The sequence below is a fragment of the Chrysochloris asiatica genome, unplaced genomic scaffold, assembly GCF_000296735.1.
Source record: "Chrysochloris asiatica unplaced genomic scaffold, ChrAsi1.0 scaffold00021, whole genome shotgun sequence".
NCBI classification, from domain to species: Eukaryota; Metazoa; Chordata; class Mammalia; order Afrosoricida; family Chrysochloridae; genus Chrysochloris; species Chrysochloris asiatica.
This window is the reverse complement of record NW_006408539.1, coordinates 14,763,021-14,768,814: the sequence shown is the minus strand read 5'-3', so window position 1 is coordinate 14,768,814 and position 5,794 is coordinate 14,763,021. Positions and strand designations below refer to the sequence as shown.

General features: G+C 40.1%; 1 pseudogene; it reads left to right on the top strand.

Annotated features, from left to right (window-relative positions):
- Nucleotides 1-820: 820 nt before the first annotated feature.
- LOC102832957 lies at nt 821-1,656 on the top strand (annotated as a pseudogene).
- The last annotated feature ends 4,138 nt before the right edge of the window (nt 1,657-5,794 follow it).

Genomic DNA, 5,794 nt, shown 5'->3' with positions numbered 1-5,794 from the left:
AAAAAGATTATATTCAATTGAGGGAATGTTGGACTAAATTCCACTGTAGGGTAAGCACTAGACTGCTAACAGTTCAAATTCACCAAAAAAGGAGGTGGTCTACTCCCAGAAAAATGTACAGCCTATATGTTGTTGTTGTTTTTAAGTGCTGTCGAGTTGATTCTGACCCATAGCGACCCTGTATAGGGTTTCTGAGGAGCAGCTGGTGAGCTTGAACTGCCCACCGTGCAGTTCAAGCGGCTTTGCAGTCTGGCGCATTAACCCACAGTGCCACACCAGGACTCTTAACAGCTTATACAAGGTCTCTATATAGCCTATATAGAGTTGAAACCAACTCGATGGCAGTGAATGTGTGTGCTAGCCAGTCTGAGGGACAAGATCAAACAGACATCATCCAGTAGGACGCAAAGAGTATGACAGATGATCTGATAAACAGATGTTCTAGTGTAGGGATGTGGGGATGTATCAGAAGCTTTTGGTTCTAGTTAGGTTTAGTAAAACTGGGGATGCTTGATCTACACCTTTCATGATTTCTAGGCACTTACTCATGTGTCGTTCTGCTCCCATAAAGATTAACAACCTCGGATACCCTGTGCAGGGTCACTATGAGTTGGAACTGACTCCACAGCACACAACAACAACAACAACACTCATGTGTCAGAGAAAGTTAAGGATCATGTGGATGTCAAAGATTAGTGTAGCAAGAATGAATTGCTGAGTTGAGGCTCGAGCTCCTCTGGACCTAAAAGTGGCATTGGGGTCCGGCATCCCTTCCTTGCCCTGGACTGGGCCCTGCCCTGCTCTACTTTTCCTGGTAGAGATGGGCTTGGCCAAGAGCAACCCCATCACTCTCGCGCCCCCACCACATAAGCATCAGGCTAAGGTGAAGAGCTCTCCACAGCCAATCCTACCATCAGGGAAACATCTGGAGGGTCCTAATCAGCCCCAGGACTCAGATTCCTGCTCTCCTACACTTGGCATTGCCTGGACACCAATGAAGACCAGCACCAGTGGACCTCCAAGCCCACTGGTGAAGCAGCTAAGTGAAGTATTTGACACTGAAGCCCCAAAATCCTCCCCCAGAGCCTGTTCTGCCCTAGTAGACACCCTCATCTTCTGAATTTGACTTGCCTTTTCATATCCATTTATCCCTTGAGAACCAGATACTACCTCTGATCCAAACTGAGCTCCCCTCCAAACAGGTGTTTTCCAAGAAGGAAACAGGACAACCCACAGAAAGGCCTGTGGCCAGCCAGGGCTCAGACAAGCCCTTGAGAGACCCTGAAACTCCCCAGTCTTCATATTCTAAACACAGTAGATGGAAGCCAAATGGTTAGGTACTAGGGCGATTCCCCCCTCAGCATCCTGCAGGCTGGCAACTCCCCTGGGACTCTGACACCACACCAGTGTAAATGGCCTTCTCCCCTGAGTAAAAATGTTAGGGAACTAAAAGAAGGGACCATCCTGGGAACTGGGTGACTTCTGAAAACTGGAGGACAAGTATGGGAGCAAGGACAGGACCATACCAAGGAAACCAGCACTTTTCCATGGTGGAGATCTAGGCCCAGCACCGGAATCACCCGGGCCCAGTGGTGTCCAATGTCCTCTTCTTTTCCTGGTACTAATAAAAGGTTGGTTTTCCTTGACTTCTCCTAAACTACCAACTCTGGGACTGAAGGCTTGATGTGGGCTTTCTTTGTCTTTTGTATGTTCCTTGGATATTAAAGGAAGTGATTTAAATAATGTTTTCGAATGTTCTACCTAAACAGAAAAGAAAAGAATGAATTGCTGACTCAAAACTGAAAAGACAGAGCCATGTACAGGCTTGTTGTAAATATATCACCTGCACAACTTGTGATCACATCCACAGTAGGTGAGCCAGTCACCTGGAGTTTCCCATCTCTCTCCAAAATAAAACAAAAATAAAACCATCAAGTCAACTCCTATTCAAAGTTACCCTATAAGACACAGTAGAAGTGTCCCACAGGATTTCCAAGCCAGTAAATCTATTATGGGAACAGACACTACGTCTTTCTTCTGAAGAGCAGCTGTTGTTGTTTTTATGTGCCGTGGAGTCGGTTCTGAATCATAGCGACCCTGTACAGGGTTTCCAACGCTGTAAATCTTTACGGGAGCAGAACACCTCATCTTTCTCCTGTGGAACAGTTGGTAGTTTTGAACTGCTGACCTTGCGGTTGGCAGCTCAATTCATAACCACTACGCTACCAGAAGAGCAGTTAGTATATTTGAATTGTTGACTTTTCAGTTAGCAGCCAAACTCTATAATGATTGTGCCACCAGTGTCCCTCGCTTAGATGAAACAAATTAATGCATGCCTTTTGGGAAGAGGCAGGTGAAAGTAACCTGAAACATACTCTGTCAGAAATGACCCTTTGCTCCTTCCTCCATTTCTGGCAGAGAATTAATTGACTACACTAATAATATATGGCATTTACCTTTGAAGAGATGCTTAGGGTTATCAGCATAGGTTTTACTCAGATCATGTGAGATAGCTGGAGTGGGTGACATTAAACCCAATTAAGGATGAGGCTGCTTTGGCTCAAGGTCATGGAGCCCGCTGATAAACCGGGCTGGGATGAGACTCATTTCCCATCCCTGACCCCAAGTTCTATCTTAGTACTTTTAGTGGTCTTTGTACTTCATCTTAAAAACCACTCCGCTTTCTGAATTTCTCCTTTTTAATAAAAGGAGGGGAGTGGTTGATCTTGCAGTCCAGGAGTGGAGGACCCTGGAACCATCAAGGGAGAAAAGCAGAGTGCGGGACCCTATCCAGAGAAGCACCGAAGCCAGAGATGGAGGCAGAGATGATGATGTGGAGATATGGAATGGTTGGGGACTCTGGACTCAGGGATGGAGAGGAACTGTGTGTAGGTGGCTGGGGGCCAGGCTTGCTCTATGAGTAGCTAGGTGTACCCTTTGGTTGTCTGATGATGCATGAAGGGTATTGTAATCATTGCAATGAAACAAAATATGATAGGATAAATGTAAAGCTGATATTCACCCATGTAAACTATCACTCAATTCACAATAAAAACTGAAAGAAAAAAAAAAATGGACAAGAGTCATTAAATTACCAGGCACACAAGCACCATTTGTATACTTTTATTCTTCTAAATGTTATTTCATTATGGTCATTATTGTCATTGAGACTATTCATAGCAAAACATAACAGCTCATTTCTTCATGTACAGTGGAATGGCATGGATTATGTTCTTCCAATTGTGCACCCATTCTTACTCTCTTATTCTGAACTATTCCTCTACTGTTAACATAAACTCAATGTCCCTAAGATTCCTATCAAATCTTTCTAGTTTTTTTGTCACTTTAATCTTATATGATGATGGTGTTAGGTGCCATCGAGTCGGTACTGACTCATAGCAACCCTGTGTACAACAGAATGAAACTCTGCCCAGTCCTTGGCAAACCTCACAATCGTTGCTACACCTGAGCCCATTGCTGCTGCCACTGTGCCAATCCATCTTCTTGGGGGTCTTCCTCTTTTTCTCCGACCCTCCATTTTACCAAACAAGATATCCTTCTCCAGGGACTCATCCCTTCTGACAATTTGTCTGAAGTATGAGAGACAAAGTCTGGCCATGCTGGCTTGCAGGGAGCATTCTGGCTGTATTTCTTCCAAAAGAGTGGTTTGTTCTTTTGGCAGTCCATGGTACTTTTAATATTCTCCAACACCATGACTCAAACTCATCAATTCTTCTGCAGTCTTCCTTATTCACTGTCCAACTTTCACATGCATATGAGGTTATTGAAAATACCATGGCTTGGTATTTTCTTCATACTGACATCTTTGCTCTTCAACACTTTAAAGAGGTCTTGTGCAGCACATTTGCCACATTTGGCTGCTGCTTCCATGAGTGTTGATGGTTGATTTGAGCAAAATTAAGTCTTTGATAACTTCAGTCTTTTCTCCATTTTTTGTGATGCTATTTATTGGTCCAGTGGTGACAATTTAAATTTTCTTTACATTGAGATGTAGCCCATATTGAAGGCTGTGGCCTTTGATCTTCGTCAGTAAATATTTAAAGTCCCCTTTGCTTTCAGCAAGCAAAGTTGAATCATTTGCATATTGCAAGTTGTTTAAAGAGGGAGAAAGAGGAAGCTTTCTGTTCCTACAAATATTTAAATCCTTGGAAACCCTATACAGGATTGCTATGAGTTAGAACCGACTTGTTGGATCTTAACAACTTGATGAATATATCTATCACAATTTTTGCCAATTCAGCTTTTTCTAGGTATACAATTATTGACAACAATTATAATCATTGGCTGTGAACCGTTAATCATCATTAGTCCCCCTTCTCCCTCTCCTGCCCCTAGTAACCATTCATAAACTTTATTCTCTCTATATTTGCCTTTTCTTGTCTTTCTTGTTAGATTTGTCGATGGTTTGTCCATTTTATTAATTCTTTCAAAGAATCCACTTCTTTTCTTATTGATTCTTTCTATTGGCTTTCTGTTTTCTATTTCATTTATTTCTACTTCAACCTTATTTATTATTTCTTTTCTTCTGGTAGGCTTACTTTACTGCTCTTGTTCTAATTGTTGAAGAGTCAGGCTAAGATATTGATTTTGGTTCTTTCTTCTTTTGGGATATGTACTTTATTGCTATAAATTGTCCTCTGAGCACTGCTCTTGCTGTGTTCCAAATGTGTTAGCGATTTCATCTTGTTTGATTAAAGGAAGTTTTTTAAATTTCATCTATTTCACAGTAGTTTTTAATCAGGTTTTCTTCAACTTCCAGATATTTGATTTTTTCCCCTTGATCTTCCTGTTGTTGAGTTCTAATTTTATAGCATTGTGATTTGAAAAGATGCTTTGTAGTATTTTGATGTGTTTAAATTCATTGAAGTTCGCTTTGTGGCCAAACATATGGTCTATTCTGGAGAATGTTACATGTGAACTGGAAAAGAATGTATATTGTGCAGTTGTTGAGTTTAATGTTTTGTGTATGTCTATGAAGTCAAGTTGGTTAATTCTGTTTAATTCTTCTGTGTCTTTGTTGAGTTTCTTTCTAGTTGTTTTGTTCTTCATCAAAAGAGCTGTGTTAAAATCTCCTACTATTATTGTGGAGTTATCTGGTTTTTTCTTCAGTTCTGTTAGAGTTTTATTTATGTAGTTTGAGGCTTTTTCATTGGGAGTGTAGATATTTATTATGGTTATGTTCAACAGAAACTTTAATCATGATATAGTGTCCTTCTTTGTCTCATATGCTAGTTTATGCTTTAAAGTCTATTTTATCAGAGATTAATAATGCCACTCGATAATTTTTTATTGCCATTTTCTTGATACATTTTTTTCCCATCCTTTAATTTTTAGTCTATTTTTGTCTTTCTTTGTAAGGTGTGTCTCTTGTAGACAGAATATTGAAGGATCCTCTTTTCTTATCCATTCTGCTACTTCTTGTCTTTTGACAGGTGCATTTAATTCATGTAGATTAAGTGTAATGATTAACAGATATGATTTAATTGCTGTTATTTTGCTTATTTGTGGCACTGCTTTTTCTTTTTCTATGCTGAGTTCATTTTCTTTGTGGGTTTTTTTTTTTTTTTTTCCTCTTCCTTTTTTTCAGTTTCTTTATTGCTGTTGTTTTAATGCTTACTAAATCTGTTGATTCTCCTCTTTTTTTATTTTGATATGAAGATGTGTTCATTTATTTTGAGGTTACCTGTGGTTTATTTATTCCTTCCCTACTTTAAAACAGTCTGATTTATCTTGAAATTTACTTGACTTCCTCATCGTTTGGAAGTTCTGTATT